Source organism: Canis aureus, chromosome 11 (assembly GCF_053574225.1).
Source record: "Canis aureus isolate CA01 chromosome 11, VMU_Caureus_v.1.0, whole genome shotgun sequence".
NCBI classification, from domain to species: Eukaryota; Metazoa; Chordata; class Mammalia; order Carnivora; family Canidae; genus Canis; species Canis aureus.
Window position 1 is genome coordinate 46,559,701 of NC_135621.1, and position 20,146 is coordinate 46,579,846.

The window sequence follows — 20,146 nt, forward strand, 5'->3', positions numbered from 1 at the left end:
TTTCCATGAGAAGGAGTTCTTGAGTGCCTAGAGACAGAAGACTTTCCCAGGAGTGGCCTTTCAGGACCCGCTCATTGCTTAACCCTTCCTGGTGACATGATTATCCCTTTGGTTGTCTAGGTAGCTATAAACACTGGCACAGCTACTGTCATCTGTAGGTAGGACAACAGAAAAGATCAACATCCTAAATTCTTTGTGTTTTCCCTCCACAATGGAAATCAGAGGAGTTTTCATCTAACTTTTCTTAGATATTTGTATCTGGAAAATAATTTCAAACTTTTAGGTCAGGCTAGTGGTCCTTGAGACCCTGAGGAATTACCTGAGAATTCTTTGTATTGCTTTCACGTGCTGTCACCTGTAATTCTGAGCTCAGCAGGTCATGAACCAGAAGATGCCATGAGAATTTAGTGGCTTATTGACAAGAGACAGTGATACAGGTGTGACCATGCAGCGAGGGGTCCCTCCTCACTGGCATCAGTCCCTGGCTCCATGCAGACCCTTGCACTATTCCTGTGCAGATTCCTAAGAGGAAACACTCTCAAGTATTTTTCTTATGATTAAGGTGTCTGTGAAAAGAAATTACAAAAGATCCTTTTGAAAGGTGGGGAGTGGAAAGTTATTTATTTGCTCAAGCCTTTTCCTAGCCCTGGTGTGTGAGGCAGATTTGTAAATTTATGAAGTTTGAGAACTTCAGAATACTTGGGCTCACCTCTGAGGTCCATACACCAGTCTCTCTATGGTTTCTGCCCCCCTAAATTCTCATGTCTGTGGGAGGCAACAGAAAACTTAGCTGTGGTGTGTGAAACTGCTCTCAGACCAGCTGCCCTGAATGTGGGATATGAAAATGTCAGAGATGTTCTGCTTTCTTAGAGCAGGTGGTCCAGCCAACGTGGCGGTCAGAGCTCTGGTTTCAGCTGTGTCACGTGGAGTCCCTGTGACCTCGGGCACCCATAGGATGGGGTGCGGGGTGATTCACCCACATACACACAAGTATCACTTGTGGTACTGTATCAGCAGAAGAAATGCTTCATAAGTTATTTATGACTATTATTCTTCCATTGTCTTTTTTAGAAGGTGAAAGGGCACTTATAATTCCGCTAGGGCCACCTAATAAGTACCCTGAAGCAGTAAAGGGTCCTTCTGCATCTGAGATCTGATGGCATTTAGGAAAATGAGCAGATCTGCTGCAAAGTGCTCCTTAACAGAGCTGGTGGTAAATGGCGTGTGGGAAAGACCTTGGTGTGATGTAAAACGCACAGTGAGAAGGAAGGGGAAGGAGATAGGGAAGGTGCCACAGGTAGGAGAGGGTGCAAGCGGTGGAAGACCCTCAACATCTGAGTCCTGGTGTATACCGTGTTCATGTGTTCCAGCTCTCTCTGCGGCATTGGCTTTCCCTGCTGATAAGTGGTTACAAAGACCAGAGTTAAAGTACTAGCAGCAGGGCTGTGACAGGAGGTGCCCTGGGCCAGTCTCTCTCTGTCTCTCTCTCTCTCTCTCACACACACACACACACACATACACATTCTAATGGAGAGATGTAGGGATACTTCTGTCCCTCCCCCATCTGTGGATCCCCAGTGAGCCTGATGAACAGCTATGGGTTAGAGGATCAGAATGGGTGTCACCAATGGGTAACCAAATTGCAACCAATATCAAATTCCTCTTATTTAGTCTCATGCATGTGAATTTATCATGAATATTTAGTACTTTTTCAGCATTTATTGTATCATGAATATTTACTGCCCAGCTGCCTTGGGTATATTTAGTGCATCGTGAATATTAGGTATCTCTTGTCTTTCCACAGCTTTCTGTCTATGTTTAATATATATGTGCTCTCTTTACTGAGCTTTATCTTTACTAAACCTGTCCTACAAGTCATCCACCGCCTTTGCTGTCTTCTCTTTAGGATTGAATATTCCCAAACAATTCAACAAATATACATTACACTAGCTAGTCTCTTAAAATCAGGTTCCAGGTTGAATGTATTTTTGTGAAGCCATTGTCCCATCAAGATGGGGGAGTCTGAGGTGCATGGGGACCTCTGGGACCAGGGTCGGGTCTGTGTACGCTCATACACCTTGCTCATGGTTACTTCAGGTTTGCAGACCCACACTGAACTGCATGCTCAGAGCTGGTTTCTGCTCTTGACTCCTCAGGAAAGAGTGCCCATGGGCGGATGCCCATCAGTGAGGCTGTACATGCTGCTTTGAGCCTTGGGCAGGTTAGGTCTTTTTGGTTGTAGCTGTATGGCCAGGCACAGCTTCTGCACCCAAGAGGTGCAGGGACAGGAGCGCTGGGTGTGGGGCCACTCTTGTCCCGGGGCCTAGGCTCAGAGCTGGATGTCTTGGGTTCTTAATGTTGTGGGCAATGCTTTGAGCTGCTCTGAAGCACCGTCCCCTCTCTGCACCTGATGTTTCCACTTGGGTTTAATACCACACTGTAATGCTTTAATTACCCATCTTTTCCTACCCCTTCCCTTTAAGAAGTGGTAGCAAGAACTTTTTCGCAGGTCCTTTCTGCATGGGGGGTTTAGGACTTGGCAGCCACAAGTGCTAACGCTGGAAGCGAAGAGGAGGACGGGGCTTGTTGGTGGGTCAGACCCACGCACTTGACGTCTGAATCACTCAGTCGGGCCACTTCACCTGGTGATTCATTCTTTGCAAACTGGGATTATTTCCACAGGATATGAAGTGGTGCTGTGTATTTGGATGGTTGCTGGGTGTCAGCTGCATGCTCCATTGGAAGTCAGGTCTCTAAATCGCCATGTAGTAGCGTTCCCGGTATATTGTCTGGGTGAAACAGGCTCTTCAGGTATAAGCACAAAACATTTGCAGGTTTGAGTCAGTGTTTTCCGAGGCTTGGCCAGTGTCATCTTGTTTCCCTCACGGCCTTTGTGAGCAAAGATGGTTCTTTCAGTTGAGGTGTTCGGGTAGGCAAGGCTTCCCCGGTACCACGTTGAGAACTGAAATTACTGGCTGTGTTTCATGGGTCCTGGGACATCCCAGGGGCACCTCCAGGTGGTGAAGGAACCACTGCAGACAGGACTCGGCCAGGCCAGCAAGCAGGGAAGGCCCAGAAGGCGGCAAACTTGGCACGGAGCAGGCCTGCCAGCCGTCTGGAGTGCCGACCAGACTTGTGATTTGGCTCGTCACAGTCAGGCTGCTCTTTGGCTGCTCCCTCGTGTGGCACGAGGCCAGGGGCCGCACAGCACGCGGACTCCACCACCCAGGGAACCCGGGGGTGGAACATGAGTGGGCGTCTTGATGGATTTGGGTGCATATCCTCCCAAACTTTTATCCTCGCCATGCTGAATATATACGTGTATGCATGTGTGTGCACAAAAGGATATATTTAACACAAAGAGGTGATGTCTGTATTGTTTTGTGCTGCCTTTTAAAAATTAGTAGTATGTGTGGAGTCTCTTTCTCACATCATTAGATGTTCTTCCTTAACATCAGTTGTGTGGCTGTGAGGAAGTCCCATCGTCCGGGTAGGCCCAGCTTATACAAGTCCCCTGTTGCATGGACGTTTACTTAGGTTATTTTCAACCTTTTGCTTCTTAGTAACAACAGGACGGTGAACATCCCAGTCCATGCTCTTTTGCCCATTTTTCTGGTTGCTTCCTTTCAAGTACTAGCTCATAAGTACGTTTCCTGTGTATGTACATGTCTCCTCCTTTGATATGTCCTACCTGGAATAATTTTCTTTCACAGTAAAGGTTTTTGGGTTTTTGTTTTGTTTTGTTTTGTTTTTGATGAAATTTCTTGCATCTTGGTCGACAGTGTCTTCAGCCTCTGTATTATTCAGGATTTGCTCTAGTTAGTTTAGGCAGAAGAAGATTTAATGCAGGAAATTCAGGGGGGACAGAATTATTAGAAGCTTGGCCTTTGGCCAGCCCGGCAGGAGTGACCCCCAGAGCCACACTACAGAGCTGGCCGGCCGGGAGCCTGACCTGTTCTGCGGAGGGTCCCTCCACCTGCGCAGTGTCCATCCAGCGAGCTGGGAAGAGGCTCTGGGACCTCCCCCCCCCACACACACACACACATACACACAGGAAAACCTGACACTACACAGCAGTAGTGTCTGTTAGCAGAGATGCACAGGAAAGTCCTCTACGTGGGGAGCCTGGCAGGGAGGGAGCCACGGAATGTGAATAGAATCTCAGCCTTTATGTATCTTTCTAATGTTGCCCTTTTAGTGTTGTACTGGATGCAGGCAGAGGTGAGGTTCACAGAATGTAGCCACAGGTACAGAGGGCCTGGTCCCTGTCTCACAGAACCAGTAATTCTGCTCTCAGAGAAGGCCCACTGTCTTTCATGGGTGAGGTTTTCATTTCAGTCCCCTTGGACATCATGTCCAAGGCCCCTTCCTGCTCTCTCTTGGAAACCAGATTAGAAGCTTCCCCAGCCTGAGCTTTGCTCAGAATAGGTAGCAAAACAACATGAAGCCACATACAAATGGTTCCCGCATACTTGCCTTGTCTATAGACCATGTATTTATTTGAAAATCAGATCCCCAGAGACCAGCCTCAGTAGGAAGGGTGTGGGTTGTCTGGTTGTTTTCTCTCAGTACTGGAGACCCTTTGCTCTCTCTGCTCCTTTCTTGGCAGTGCTATGTGAATGCTGAACACCCCTCCGTTCTTAGGCAGGGGGAGGAAGCATGAGTTAACATACCACCAAGTGGAGAGCTAGTTTTTTTTTTCATGAGCCGTAATTGATTAGCAGTCAATTTATAAACTTTCTCCTTGCCTCTTCAAACAGGCTTTTTTTTTTTTTCATAATTACTATGAATTCAGGTGTTTGTATAGTGCCAAGGTCCCCCTCTGAGCGAATTACTGTATTTTCAGTTGTTCAAGAAAAGCATTGCTGAGGGACGCTTCCAGGAAAGACTTTAACAAGTCTTTAAAGCCCATTGGGTGGGCCACGGTGTTCTGGTGACTCTGGGGGTGGGGAGTGGCCACAGACCTGACGGCGCACATCTTTCTGACCCTAAACAGGCCCTCTCTCACTTACAGTAATGTTACCCCTTCGGAGACGGACTATTTAAAGTAACCTGCTGGCCCCTAATGTGAAGCCCCAAGGTGGATGCTGGGGTGACGAGAGAAGAGCCCAGCGCCCTCTAACTCACGGTGGGATGTGATAGCCCTTGGGACTGGTCTTTGGAGGGCCCAGCAGGTCATGTTTTAGAAACCCATTAAAAAAATCCATATCTTTTGAAAAAGAGAAAGTAATAGTGATTTGATATATCCCAAGTGATTCACCTGGGATTTCTATAGCACCTTCCTTCTAGGAATTAAAAATAGGACTTGACTTATATATAATGCTATTTTTCTTTCTTTTTCTTTTGGGGGGGTGTACCCTGATTGTATATTATGAAGTAAACCAGAATATTTTTACCAGCAACAGATGTTTTTCTTTCAGTCCTTCTAACCATATAAAATGTTTTTTGGGGGGGGGGGCATATAAACACTGGATGATCCAGGCTGCCTGTTGCATAATCCCACGCACCCCTCCACCCCGCCACCAGTTTTGTGCTTTAAAGTAATAAAGTGTGGGTATGTGTGTGATTAGAAGAGTCTCTTTCCAGCCCAAAGAGTTGGTGATGTCAGAGCCAGTCACTGTATTTACTGCCTGTTGAACTCTGGGCACCATTTTGGGTGTTTCACTTTCTTTCACTGACGACTTTCCGTCACCGTGTGCATCTTATAAATAAGGAAACCGAGACCCAGAGAAGTGAATTAACTTGGCTGAGGTCTCCCAGCTAGTGAGTGAAAGAGCTGTGAACCCAGCTTCACCTCCCACCCCCATTTCTCTCAGGAGAGGATTTCCCCTTGAAAACAACCCAGGCACTTACCCTTCTGCTTGTACAAGCACTGTGTGGTTGTTGGCTCTATCCCTATTACTAGTTAGTGTACACGCCCAGGTGCTGTCATGATTGCTCCACCCCTCACTGTTCTTATCCTCATTTTACAGAGGAACAAACTGAGGTACAGAGAGATTATAGGACTTAATCATCAGTACACAGTGGAGCAGGGATTTGAATCCTGTGTCCTTTCCTTGTTGCCTTGTTTTTAACCTGTTGTGAACTATTAACTTGGCAATGGCTGGGAAGCGTCTTTATAACTCCCCCAGGGTTTTACTTATTGGGAGTGAACATTCTTGGCAAATTATTCCCTTGGGTGTGCACAGGGCCTGGGGCATGGGAAGGGCTCCTTATGGTCCACTTCCCCCTGAGCCCATCGCCCTACATCCCACACACTTCCCCCTGAGCCCATCTCCCTACATCCCACACACAACTGGAGTCTACTTGGAGACCCTTCTTCCTCCTGCCTCTCCCGGCCAGCCTGAGCAGCTTTTGCAGGAAAGGAGAGGAGGGGAAAGTCACAGGTGGAGGAGGTAGGCAGAAGGGCACAGGCTGGGGGCTGGGTTGACCACACCCTGACAGGTCCCTGGCTGGGTGACCTTGAGGATGGCCTTAGTCTCACTTTTCCTCCTGTGCACACTGGGAGACTGAGAGACGTGCGTCCCAGGGTTGTTGGGAGAAGCAAAGGTAATAATAGTTCATGTGGAAATGGCAGATATGCTGCAACCAGTATATAAGAGTGAGTTAGAAATGGCATTTTATTATAATTAAGCCTTATTATAATTTAGCCATTTTTATTAATACATTTCTAGTCAGAATAAGGTCTAGTGACTGGGGGTTCTGGGCACAAAGCCTGCCCCTCCCATTCCCAGTCATGTGGTCTCTCAGTGCCTCTGATCCCCATCTAGAACATGGGGATGGGACTAGTACCCATATCAGAGGGTGATTGTGTGGGCTGGCTGGAGTGCCTGGCCCAGGGTAAGCACATACTTAGCTCCAGTTGGTTAAGTACTTGTTCACCTGAAGGAATAAAACCTAAATGACTGCCATTGATGTGGAGAACACAGGCAAAAGAAATGCAGGAAAAAAATTAAAGTTCCTTACAACTTACAGCCCATTGACAAGTCCTTGAGACAGGCAGAGTGACCTTCTCCAGGAAATCAGCTGCCTTGATGTTAATACTTTGCTAGAGACAAAAGGCAGCCTTTGCTTGATGTGAGCCTGACGCCCAGGATCCCGTGAGTCTACTTTAACATATGAAAATCCCTTTGGAAATTTCCTTTATCTCTACCACCCCCACCCCCAAGACATATGTTAGCAGTCATCCTCCAAGCCTATGGCCCATGATACATATCTGAACGGCCTCAGGACTAAGGGTTTACTAGATGGTAGTAAATGACCCTTTCCTAACAATAGCTAGTCTCCTCAAGGTCCTGGAAATCTTGCTTCCAAATTCCTTAGAGACTTAGGCTCTTCCTTACCGCCTCCCAACTTGAAAGGATATAAAGGGACTCTCCTCGTGACCCCCAGGCAACTCTTTCTGCTCACAGGTCCTGTCCCCGTGCTTTAATAAAACCGTTATACACCAAAGATGTCGCAAGAATTCTTTCTCTGAACTCCAACATTTCACATCATCACTGTGTCTGAGAATAAAAACTGAAGTGGTGCAGTGAGAGATAATGGATTGGAGCCCCTGTTGGCTGAGCACGTACTATATTCCAGGCACTAGTAGACATTTAAGGAATATATTATCCCACCGATTCTTGGAATAACCTTTAAAAGTAGAAATGATTATCCCCATTTTGAGGTGAGGAAACTGAAGCTCAGAGAGGTGAAGGTGGCTTGTACCTGTCCGAGAAGACCGGGGGGTGGGGGGTGGGTTGTGTCCTGAGTCTGGCGCCGTGGGGCCATCCTAAGTGAACTGTTCACCATGTACCAGCATGATTAGCTGCAGGAGCAGGTACTTCTCAAACATCATCTGTTCTTGTTTCTCCTCCTTTCCCAAATAAACACCTCTGTTGGGACATCCAGTTGACATCTCACCAGTTCTTTGCTCTTCTAATGGACATAGTGTCTTTGGTACAAAGGTGCCGTTTAAGCCCTTCACAGCCGACCAAACTGGAATCCCCATCTGAAGTCACATCAGTGAGCAGTGTCCAGAATGGCCTGCCTTTTCTTTTTTCTTTCTTTTCTTTTTCTTCTTCTTTTTTTTTTATGGCATGTGGTTTCTTACAGGCTGTAGATTCACCCTGAAAGCCAGACTGACTGATCTTTCTGAGAATGAACAATTTGGGAAACCTCTCACATTACAGTAACTATATTTTCATGGGCCATAAATGAGGGAAATATATGTAAACAAAAACACACTGAATGTTGAAGCTCATCTAGATAATTTTAGATAATACTGCATCTACATGTATTAGGGAAAAAATAACCTGTATATGTATGTGATGTAATATTGATGCTCTTTCCAGATAATGCATGTAGATCAGGGATTCACACGTAAAGAAACTAAGGATATATGTTTGGCGATTGCATATTTGTAACCTTTAAAAAAAAAAGTCGGGATCCCTCGGTGGCGCAGCGATTTGGCGCCTGCCTTTGGCCCAGGGCGCGATCCTGGAGACCCGGGATCGAATCCCACATCGGGCTCCCGGTGCATGGAGCCTGCTTCTCCCTCTGCCTGTGTCTCTGCCTCTCTCTCTCTGTGACTATCATAAATAAATAAAAATTAAAAAAATAAATAAATAAAAATAAAAAAAAAAAGTGGATGTACCTGGTGGGTCCTTTGCCTGCAATATCAGCATGTTCCACCAGGGGGTGCCTGGGATCAGGTTGCTTCTGCAGTGGATGAGGCCTCCTTGGGCAAGGAGACCAAATAGCTTTCTGCTCCCAAATTTATTTTTAGGATAAACATACTTTAATTGAAAAAAATATATAAATTTAGAGAATATGGTCTAAAAGAAGTAACCAAACATGAAGACAAATGTAAAAGATGTAGCAGGCATTAAATTTCCAATTATTAATTATTGCTTTTTTAAAAATTCCAGATTTACTTATTTCTTAGCTCATAGGCGTTAAAAACAATCCCAAGCATTGGTCACTGCAACACTTCCAAGGCGTCTGAGGTGTTACAGCAGAAGGCTCTGGGACTCTTGTGGCCATGTTTTTCCCCCCAGTAACCCAGTCTTGAAGGGTGCCTTGGCCTCCTGTTTGCCTGTGAGAGATAGCCGGATGTTAAGCTAGTTTGAATATGAAAGACATAGTCACAAGAAAATCAGGCAGAGGTCTCTCCAATGTCTCAGTTCATCTGGTTAAAGTTCACGTCTGTTTTTCTGTTGTGTTCCTTCAGTACGCCCTTATCAAGGCCCCCCTGGAGCTCACAGCCTATCCAGTCGCTCTAGATGTATCAGTATAAGGGCAGCAGATGTGATGGGGAGGGCAGTGGATTCCGCCAGGGCGGGTATGTGGGGAGGCTTGAGCTGGGGCTTCCACAGGGAGTTTCCGGGGAACCTCATGGTAGGATGGGGGCTGCTGACTGGCCCAGTAGATATGGGAGGCATGATGCCGAGACTTCATAATAGTTTTAGGGACCCACAGAATTGTTTTAATTTCTTTTAAAATCAGAAAGGAAACATGAAGTTTTCCTTAAAGGAAACATTAAAAAGGAAACACTTAAGTTTCCTTAAAACATTAAAAAAAGTTGTTTTAATACATAACCATCTTTATGCTGGTGCAATTTGACATTTACTTTAAAATTTTTCTTTAATAGAGGAGAACTCCAGGGTGCCTCGGTGGCTCAGTGGTTGAGTGTCTGCCTTCAGCTCAGGTTGTAATTCCGGGGTCCTGGGATCAAGTCCCGCATCAGGCTCCCTGAAGGGAGCCTGCTTCTCCCTCTGCCTGTGTCTCTGCCTCTCTCTGTGACTCTCATGAATAAATAAATAAAATCTTTTTTAAAAAAATAGAAGAGAGCGCCTAAATAGGCAAATGTGTCAAGAGCCCAAAGAAGAGTGACTGGCCTGGGAGCAGGTGTGGCAGAGGGACCTCCTGACCCAGGGAACTGTCTGAGCAGAGTCGCACAGGTGGGGGTGACCCGGGGTAGGAAGGGACCTCTCAGCGGCCTGGCCTAGCAATGCCTGGATGCAGATGGGCTGGAGGGAAAGCAGGGACCCTGAAAAGATTGTCTCCACCTTGGCCACACCTGTTCATTGAAGGCAAACAGCCCTTGGTTTTGCATCCAAGTGCTTACTCAACTCAGGTTGAGGGGTCATGGAGAGAGAGATACGAGGAAATTTTAGGACCTTGAGAGTATTAGCTAAACCAGAAAAGTTTGGATTTCTCAAATATGGATTTGTTTGGTTTGGTTTGGTTTGGTTCTAGTCCCAACCTGGTCACTTGGGGGGTGAAACATATGCCTTTGAACGTGTTTCCTCGTCTGTAAGTTGGTGTAGTGACTCATACAGGTTTGCTGAGGGAATCAGCTAATTCATGTCAGGTGCCTTCCTAGCCCAGTGCCTCGCCTCCAGGCATTGTCAAATGTTGGTTTCCTTCTCCTTTGCTGGTCTACTCTGCCTCATTCAGGGCAGGCCAAGGAGGTGGAAGTGCGCTTCCCTGGGTGGTGCCTTGGCCTGCTACCAGCACCCCTTGTGGCTGCCCCAGCCTCACCTACTAGGCTGACTCAGGAGGTCTGGGTGGGACCATGGTTTGTGTTTAACAAGCTTTACAAAAAAAAACAAAAAACAAAAAACAAGCTTTACAGGTGAATCTTCTGTGTGGCCGGGCTTGAGGCCTTTGGCCTTCCTCTGAGCATGTCTGGGCTGTGGTTTGGCAGATTTGATTTCCAAGACTGAGACGCCCACCTTTTTGAGGGAGGGAGGAGCCTGAGACCTCGTCTGGGGAGAGTCCAAGAGTGCAAGGCTGAGCTGGCCTGCATCCCATCCACTCTGAAAAAGCATAGGCACTCCTTTGTCCTCAGTCCTGTGGGCCTCTCTGTCTTCCTGGAGGACTTCTTCCTTTTGGCTTGAGGAATGAGTTGGGACGAGCAGCTTCTCCACACCCACTTTTCTAGTTTCCCTCATCTAGTTTGACAACACATGTTTGTTGCAGCTGTATGTGCAGCAGTGTGATTTGAGGCACGATAGCTTAGATGTGGGTCAGGTCTTCGTGGCATCACCTGATAGAACACAGACGTGTGAATGACTCTTATCATAAAGCAGACTAAAATAAGGGTTACTCCATAAGATGCACGCCCCACAGAGATTAATGAATTCAGATTATGGAGGCAGCATCGATGGATCTGGAGGAGTGAATGCCACTTATGCAGGGAGAAGCACAGGAGAGGCGTCTCCCGTTGGAGGGAGGGTGTGGCATGTGTAGGATGAGCCATGTCTAATGGGACAGAACGAGGTTGGTGCGGAGGGAATGAAGAGGGCAGAGAGGTTTAAAACAGTAGGCTGCAGCTAAACTGGGCAGGCCAGGCACCATCCAGGAAAGTGCTGGCACTCTTCAGTGACCATGGCCCTGGCATCCGGCTGGGGTGACCACCCAGTAGGACCTTCCAAAGCAGCTGTGCTTGTCTTGGGGGAGGTTGCGGAGACAGTGCCTACATGCAGAAGTGTGTGCAGTGCATCCTCTTTGCCTATGGAAAAGTCAGGAAATGTGACAGGGAAGCTGTTCCATTCATGAGAGAATCAAAGATGGAATACCTAGGAAGGACACTTAGTAGGAAACGTGTAGAACCTGTAGGCAGAACATGAGAAGATGGCACTGGAGACACAAAAGAGCAATTGTATAAATAAAAATGTTTAGTGTGCTTCTGGAAGGGAAGAATCAGTGTTTTACATATTTAAGTTGTCCCCAGATTATGGATTTAACGCAGCTGCCAGCCAGAAAATGGGTGGATAACCCATCAGATATTAAAACATTATAAATTTATTTTGATGTTGGGATAGTAATAGAAAACAGATCCATGGAACAGACTAGAAAGTCTGGAAAAATAGGAGTTTACAGATTTAGTTAATATTTAATCACGTGGAAAACCATCAGGTCCCTCACTCATCAGACTTCAAAATATATTCCCCCAAATAAATGAAATTTTAAAATGAAATTATCAAATTCATTTTAGGTAAGTGAGAAATTAGTGGATGAGAAACATCTTTCTGTACACGACACCAGAGGCAGAAGCCATAATGCCACAGTTGTGTTTTGTTTGTTCATCAGAGGGAATAAAAACTTCAGTATGCCAAGAGAAGAAACCCAAAACAAAATTGAAAGCCGATAAACTAAGAATGTGTATGACACATACTCTCTTATGTAAACAAATCTAATAATTGACATGAAGAAGTCTTATTATGAATGAACTTGCCAGTAGGATAGTGGGTGAAAGATATGAATTTGTTGGGTTTTTTTTTTTAAGATTTATTTATTTTAGAAAGAGATTAAGAGAATGTGTGCACAGGGCAGAGGGAGAGGAAGAGAGAAGCAGACTCCACGCTGAGCGAGTGGGAGTTTGAGGGGGGTGCAGGCTCAATTTCATGATCTCACAACCTTGAGCTCATGACCTGAGCCGAAATCAAGAGTCAGATGTTCAACCAACTGAGCCACCCAAGCGCCCCTGATGTGAACTCATTTTGAATGGCAGTAAGTATGAGGAAGGTCAGTCTTACGATAACCAAATAGATGCCTGTTAAAATTAGACACTAATTTTTGCTATCAAATTAGCAAGTTTTCGGCGTGTATTGTTTTTGATTGATTTTGTGAACGGTGGCGCTTGGCACAAATGTGTGGCAAGGACTCCCCTGTGCCTTTAGGAGGGAAAGGTACAAGCACTCTGCCAAACAGCTTTGGCAAAATGTCCCCAAACCCTTAACAGAATTCATCCCTTTATCTTGGTGATTCTGCTTTTAGGAATTTTTCCCAAGGAAACAATGAAATCTGCAGTCAAAAAGTTTCTATGCAAGGATGTTCCTCACGATGTTATTTATAAAGATGAAAATTTGGAAGCAGTTTAAACATCCAGTAACGGGGAATGAGTCATCCTCATGCCGGAGTGCGGCCGAGCCCTGGAGAGCTTTTCTAAGGATGCTTAGTCAAGGGAACTTCATGGTCTAAGGCTAAGTGAAGAAGGCAGGAAGGATGGCAGCCCGGGCTGGAAGGGGGCTGAAGAACAAGAGCGGAGAAGGAGCTTGGGGCCAGAGTGAAGTTGGGAGAGGTGCTGGGTGCATAGACCTGTCTTCACATTTTTTTTTTTTTTTTTTTTTTAGCTTCCCTTTGGCAAATTTTGATGAGACAGGTACTGGGTTACACAGCACTGTCATTTTGGCTGGATTTAAAGCACAAGAGGGTTTAGGTGGACTGAACCATAAGAAGGGGTGCTGACACTCCCAGAAGCTCAGGCAGGCCCTTGCTCAAGGTCGTGGACCCTCACTCTGTCGCCTGTTCTACATCCACCTGGCCCCTCGAGACAGGCGTGGCTGCAGGGGCTCCAGCCCTCTCCTCGCTGCTCTCCCCTTCCCCAGGAGCTGCTTGTTCCTCCCTCTTCTTCCCAGGGTACCTGAGGGATTGGAGTTTAAAACCAAACAAAAAAAACATTCAGGAAGTCCAATGTAAAAAAAAAAAAAATTCAGGGATCCCTGGGTGGCGCAGCGGTTTGGCGCCTGCCTTTGGCCCAGGGCGCGATCCTGGAGACCCGGGATCGAATCCCACATCGGGCTCCCAGTGCATGGAGCCTGCTTCTCCCTCTGCCTGTGTCTCTGCCTCTCTCTCTCTCTGTGACTATCATAAATAAATAAAAATTAAAAAAAAATTCAGAATATAAAGCTCTCTAAAAAAAGAGATTGCCTTATACATAAAAATAAATTTATGTATTATTTATGTGTGTGTGTAGAGAAAATACTGGAAGGAAACATTCTTGAAATGTTTCTGGTCAGCTCTGATAGAATTATGGCAGATTTAATATTTTTCTGTATTTTTTCTCATAATCAGTATGGATGACTTTTTTAAAAAACAGCTTTATTGAGATAATTGACATAATCTGTACATGTTTAAGTGCACCACCTGTTAAGTTTTGACATATGTGTACATACGCTTGAAACTGACACCACCATTAAGATAATGGACATATCCATCACCCCCAGGACATATCCATCATGCCCTTGGTAATCCCCTCCCTCACTCATCCCTACTAGTTTCCTACGAGGCAACTCCTGAGGCGCTGTCTGTCACCGTTACTCAGTTTAAATTCCCTAAAATTTTATGTAAATGGAATCTTGCAGTTTGTACTCTCTGGCTTCTGTGAGCCTATAATTATTTTGTAGTTCATCCATTTAGTCCTGGTTATCAGTGACTTAGTCCTTTTTATTGCTAAATAGTATTCCATTGTGTGGGCACAGCAGGTTTTTTTTACAGCCCTGTGAATTGCTTTTATTATTAGGAATATCCCTCTTTTTCTACGTGTACCCGGAGATTGGACAGTGTTGCGAGAGTCGGGGTTCCTGCTATATCCATCCCTCTCTGGAAGTTTGGGGCAGTTTTCCAGGCCTGACACAGTGATTTCAAGGGCAGCCATCTGAGAAGCCCAGGGGGGCCACCTGCCATCATTTGTCAGAGGCTTGGCCCAGCTTTGAACACTTGTGCTCTATGTGTTCGGAGTTTGATTTTTTTGGAGTTTGATTTTGGTTCTACAGGAAGACCAAGCACTGGTTAGCAGACATTGTGAAGACCTGCCTTCGTGCTTCACTTTGGTCCTCAAATCAGAGAAAGTTTTGTGGAAGGAGCTTGACCACTGGTCACACATTGGGGTCGAGTGTGTGACTTTCACATATGACACGGACCCCGGCTGTGCTGTTGCCTGCGGATGACCCGCCTACCCTCCCTGCAGCCCGCTTTGTGCCAAGCAGTTCCCCTCTTCACCTGCCCATCGGAGCCCCCACCCCATCTCCCTGAAGCTCCTGTCCTTCTCTTGGCCAAAGTTGATGGGCCTCCTCCCTCTGCCCTCAGGTGATTTTCACGAGGTCTCCCCATTTCCTGGTTTAGCACAGGCTTGTGCAGCTCCTGCACAATGCCAGACACCGAGGTCTCAGGAGAGTCATATTCACAGGCATCACCGCTCTGGCCCCCATTTGCTGTTGCCCTCATCCCTGGGGGTCCCAGGAGGCGCCTCCAGTGTGCTCAGAAGCCAGGCCGCTGTGATACTCTGCTCTGGCCTCCTCTAGCTACGCCTAGGCCCAAAGGAAGGACTTTGCTACCCCTGTTTCCATGCAGAAGGGGGCCGTAAGGGGCAGCCCCTCTCCCACATTCCGTATACCTCCTTATCCCTGGGCCCGAGTCTCCTTAGGCCTATCATGAGATGTCCTGCTCTTTCCTTATTGCTCTGAGTAGGAATTAGACCCAGTCCCTGGGCCAGGCCAGGCAGTGGACACTCCCATCCTACTGACCTCCCTCCCTCCATTATTTCTCTACCCTGAGGGCCCCATGCCAGCTCCTTCCCCATAACCGCCCACACTAGGAGAGACCCAGGACCGACCAACTGGGGAGCTGATGCCCAGGTTCCTGGGTCTCCTGCTCTGGACTCTACTCCTCTGCCTGCTGTGCACCTGCTGACCGCCAGACGGTGATTGTCTCAAGGGGCTGGGGCCCTGCTCTGGGAACAACACTGGGGGCTGAGAGTCAAGGCCACCCCTGCCGCCTCCCATGGAGCCATCCTGGTTTGAGACAACAGTGGCCTGTTGGTGGCCAGGGTCCCGGTCCCCTGCCAGTGAACAGTCACCTTTGTCAACTAGGGTACTGCTCCCCGGGAGGTGGACAAGGGGGGCGGGCAGGGCTCCTCTTTCCCCAGCAGGGACTCCTATTTTTTTAAAGTCTCCTTCAACGAGGATGAAAACAAACAGTAGGTTTGCCTGGACAGTGTCCAGCTTGTGTAATCTTAGAGCCACCATGGGTGGCGGTGACTGGAGCCAGCCCCTGTAACCCAAGCCTAGAGCAGTGTCGAGGCAGTTTTTCAGGGACACTCCAGCGGGCTCCCGGGGGGATGTCTGTCGCTGTAGCCAGCACCCAGGGGTGCTGCTGCCCGCCCACCCGCACGTGCAGGAGCTCTGTGGGGCAGGACATGTAGGGAGCCGCTGCGGGGGCAAGCCTTAGCATCAGGGGTGGGCAGGCCCCTGCTGGGTTTCTCAGGGAGCCTTGTCTTGTGTCTGAAGAGGCCCTGGGTGCCTGTTCTGCAGGTTTATACCACTGGTGTCCGTGTGCACACGGGGGCCGCACCCTGCATTAAGGGGGGATCCTTCCCCCTGGAAACCCGGCCCCGAGGCGCTTCCTGCCGGGGGTGGAGGTTCCAAGGCCACGCTGCCTCGGCCTGGCTGGGACGCCGTGTGGTGCTGGGGGAGGCGGAGGGCTCCGTAGAGCCGTTGCAGGAACCCAGCTACCCTGGCCCCTCAGCCCCTGCGCCTTCCCCTGGCCTGCCCTTGACTTTGAGTCCTGGCTGCTGCCCGCGAGGAGGGCATCCGTGCCAGCCTGCCAGCCCCTCACCGGCCGGGGGTCACGGGGAACAGCAAAATGATGATAAGAGCCTGCGGTACAGAGATGATGTCTGAGCCTGTTCACAGGGCACGTTTCCCCTTCGTGCCGAAGAGGCTGGGGCGCGGGGGCGTCAGGTCCCCTTCCCCGGGTTGTACGGCTCCTTAGTGGTGGAGCTGGCGTTTCACTGCCGGCCTCTCTGGCCCTAAAGCGTGTCTGCTCCCCATCGTGTCTTACCGGGTCACTGCAGGATCGCTGGCCACGGGCCACGAAGCTTTGCCAGGGGCTTCTCCGTAGCTTTTTAGTCCTCAAAACAGCCCTGCAAGGTAAGGTTTTGTTCGGATTGTTTATTCGGGGGCGGGGGAGGCCCAGGGCCCGCGAGCTCCTTGCCCCGCTGCGCGCGGGAGGGTCTTCCTGCCCCTGAAGCCCACATTTTCCACGACACCTCGGACGCCCAGACCTGCCTTTTGATGGGAGGTGCCGGCTTCGCAGAGGGGCCTGGCGTCTGGCCGCCTCCCACTTCTGACACCCGCCCGCCGCTCCGCCGCTCGCAGCCCGCAGGTGCCAACCTTTCTACTCCTTGTTCTCCAGCCATCTCCGGGCGCCGGCGGCAGACGTCACACCGTGTCCCTGCTGCCCACGAGCCGCCCCCTGGGTCCGCCCAGCGGCCTGGCCGCAGGTCACTCTTCCTCCTCCCTCACCCCCGGGGCAGAAGTGACCCGTTGCTTCCCCTCTGTCACTCTCTACGTCCCTCCATCACAGCAGACTGTAGAAACAACTGTCTGCTCCCCACACAGACTGAGATTTCTTGAGGGTGGAGACTGTGCCTTGGGTTTCTCGAGACACCCAGAAGAATAACACAGAATAGGTGTTCGGTAAGTGGTTTTTGAATTAGATAGAATTGAGCTGTTAGATGTAAATAGTCTCCTTCTTCCCTGATCTAATGTTTTTAACGTTTGAGGGCTTTGATAGGGCGAGAATTTTCCATGTGCCAAAAATGGGTCCTGGTGGTAAGAGTAGTACAGGTTTAATTTTTAACTCCAGATTTTAACTCCATGCTATGCGTACTAGGAGTATGTGGCTAGGAGTGTGTGAGTATAGGAATCTCAAGAACGTCGTGGAGCTTAAAATTTGGGCTCGTCTCCTGCCGACGTGATGTGGTCGAGGTGGTTGGAGGTCTCAGATCTGCCTCTGGGTTCCACTGCCAGGCCTGAGGGCTCTGGCCCGGGACTGATGGGGTGCCCGGTGGGTGCCTCGCAGCCTTTCTCCTGGCCCCTGCTTCTGGGAGCCTCAGAAATGAGTCAGAACATGTGCAGCGTGGGCTTGTGCGGGTGGCAGGGAGCCCAGAATTAGCTCAGCTGTGTTTCAGCAGGGTTGCAGCAGGGGGAGGTGGCTGTGCCAGGCGGAGGACCCAGAGGCGGCAGTCCTGAGCTGCATGGGGGTCGGCTCTTGGAGCCAGCACTGGCCGCAGGGTGTTAGGGGACTGTCTGCTTGGTGCCTGGCACACACCCAGTTATAGAGACCTGGGGGTCAAAGCAGCAGGCCTGTGCCACCACAGCTGGTGTGGCCCAGTGCACCTGAGACAAACGTGGGTGCCAGGAGGGCACGGCCAGGTCGCTCCCCAGGAGTGAGTGGCAGACAGGTACGGGCATCGCCATGCTCGCTGCTCACGCTCCGGCAACTCAGTGCCTTTACCTGCCTGCCCACAGCGCACCAAAGCAGGCCGAGCCAAACTGAACCTAAGCTAATCCACCACTGGACAGCGCGGCCTCCTCCTCTGTCTGGCATCCTTTTACTCTTTGCTGCCTTTTTGTTCAGAGGGAGGGAGTGGTTAGCACGGGGATTTTAACAGATTGCACAATGCTTTGTTTCCCCTTGCCCCTTTCCTGCTCTCTCCAGTCTCGGGCATTGGTGTGTTGCCCAGGATGCCAGTGGTTGTCACTGGAGACAGCGGGACAGGAATACCACCGCCGCTGCTTGGTGGTGCAAAACACAGGGGCAGGCTTCGTGCTTTCCGGGAGTGGGGAGGGGCCTGGCACTTGTGTTGCCACCAAATGAATCAGGTAGGTGGAACAGGGAAATATTTAATCACGCGCATGTCAGCATTGTTCTAGAAAAAAACGTTTTCAAAGATTCTGGTGTGCAGTGTGGGTACCTGATGTTACCCCTGTGGTTTTCCCATTGCCATGTGAAACGCACGCAGGCAGAGTGATGGGTGCACTTGGGGTTTCCGTGGGCTTAATCATGTGAGAACAATTTGGGCGAGAAAACAAAGCATCCAAAGGTTTCCAGGGTGGTCCAGCTTTGAAGCTGTGAGCAGGTGGTTTCTGCCCTAGAGCCCAGGCCTGCACTCGATCACCTGTACTGCTGTCCAGGAGGCCACAGCGCCTGGCTCTGAGCATTGTGAGGATCAATGTTCCCATTCTTGTAGGTGCCTTCCCTTCTTGCCCTGACACTGACACCCTGGTTTTAATCCAACCATCCTCATCAGTGTTGGACATAGGATCTCAGGTGTGTTGGACCACACCTCGACCTAGCACATGAAGGGGAACATCCCTATCTGTGACAGTCTAAGGACAGGGACCACACTTCTGTATGGTCCTTTGTCCCTTTGGTGCCTGATTCAGTGCTCTCCACACAGAGGTCCAGGACCCTCACCACATGCCCGTGGGCTCATGCCCTTCCCAGTCCCTCTGCTGGTATCTGGGGCCAGCCCCTGGGGACATTTGTGCAAAGGGTCCCATGAGTCTGAAGAAACTTTATTGTTGATACAACCATCTGGTTTTGTCAAGGCAGAGCATGTACCCAGCAGTCTTGTTCGGGGCCCTCATCACCTGTGAGGTGGGCAGGGCCAGAATGAATAGGTCCCTTTGAAGGATGAGGTACCTGAGGCCCAGACAGTAGAAAGGATTTGCCTGTGCCGGGAGCAGAATGGTGGGCATAGGGGCTCTCTCTCTCTCACCTCTCACTTGAGCATCTTGCCCAGGGCCTGCTGCTCACCTGCTGCCTGGCACCCTGTCCCACCAAGTCCTGGGTGTACAGACCCCGTTGGTGAGCATCAAGCTGGGGAATTGTGAGATTGGACGACTTGTGTATTTTCCAAACATGAACACTGAAGCCAAGAAGAGTGAAGTAATTTGCAGTAGGTTGAATGTTGGAAAGAATTCTTTTGGGAAGAATTAAAAAAGAAAATCCCAGTCAAGGTTTATAATTCTTGGCCAGCAGCATCGGCATGATACTTGTGTAACAGCTACTCTTAACATTGAGATGCCTCAGGCCTGGGAGCTTAGCTGTATACGCCACTTCCTGACAGCCATCTGGGTTTGACAACTTCTCAACCTTTCTTGAAAAATAGGTTTCTTCGTTGTTCTGATTCTCTGTGCCAACCTCGTTGGAACCTGAGTCCTGAGCTGCCCCTTTCAGTAAGAGGTAGTCGTGTACAACCTGGAGCTCACCAGTGGATCTGCATCTCCATATTTAACCCCCTGTTAGCCCCTGAGAGTAGGTGCATGTTTCAAGGAAACATGCCCATGAACAGACCCAGGCCTGGTGAGCTCTGAAGCCTACACCCTAGGAGGGAGGGACACCCTAACTCTGACACACTCACCTTTGAGGCTGCTCCTTATCTGAGGGGAACTGTTTTCAGTGTGAGCCAGAGCGGATTCTGGTTCTCAGGGGTCCTCAGAGCAATAGTTTGGGAAATAAGGAACTTCCCAGAGTACATTTTCCCAGATGTGCCACCTGCTGCTCCCAGAAGGCATGTGGGGTTTCC

General features: G+C 49.1%; 1 protein-coding gene and 1 long non-coding RNA gene across 6 annotated transcripts in view; one reads left to right on the top strand and one right to left on the bottom strand.

Moving 5' to 3' along the window:
• Nucleotides 1-20,146, top strand: part of CRACDL (CRACD like) — a 135,056-nt gene that overhangs the window by 4,978 nt on the left and 109,932 nt on the right. Inside the window, exon 1 of one of the 5 annotated variants that reach the window (XM_077915055.1) lies at nucleotides 15,441-15,472. The exons of 2 other annotated variants lie outside the window; for them this stretch is intronic. The gene's annotated coding sequence lies outside the window, so the exon portion shown is untranslated. Of the gene's footprint in view, nucleotides 1-15,440; nucleotides 15,473-16,297; nucleotides 16,701-17,053; nucleotides 17,250-20,146 lie in introns of those variants that run through there. 2 more of the 5 variants (XM_077915054.1, XM_077915052.1) reach the window with 2 other exon arrangements.
• Nucleotides 12,870-17,313, bottom strand: LOC144324005 (uncharacterized). The gene is made up of 3 exons (XR_013389392.1): nucleotides 16,944-17,313; nucleotides 16,612-16,693; nucleotides 12,870-13,414 (listed from the first exon to the last, which is right to left on the bottom strand). It is a non-coding gene; the product is annotated as an uncharacterized LOC144324005 (long non-coding RNA).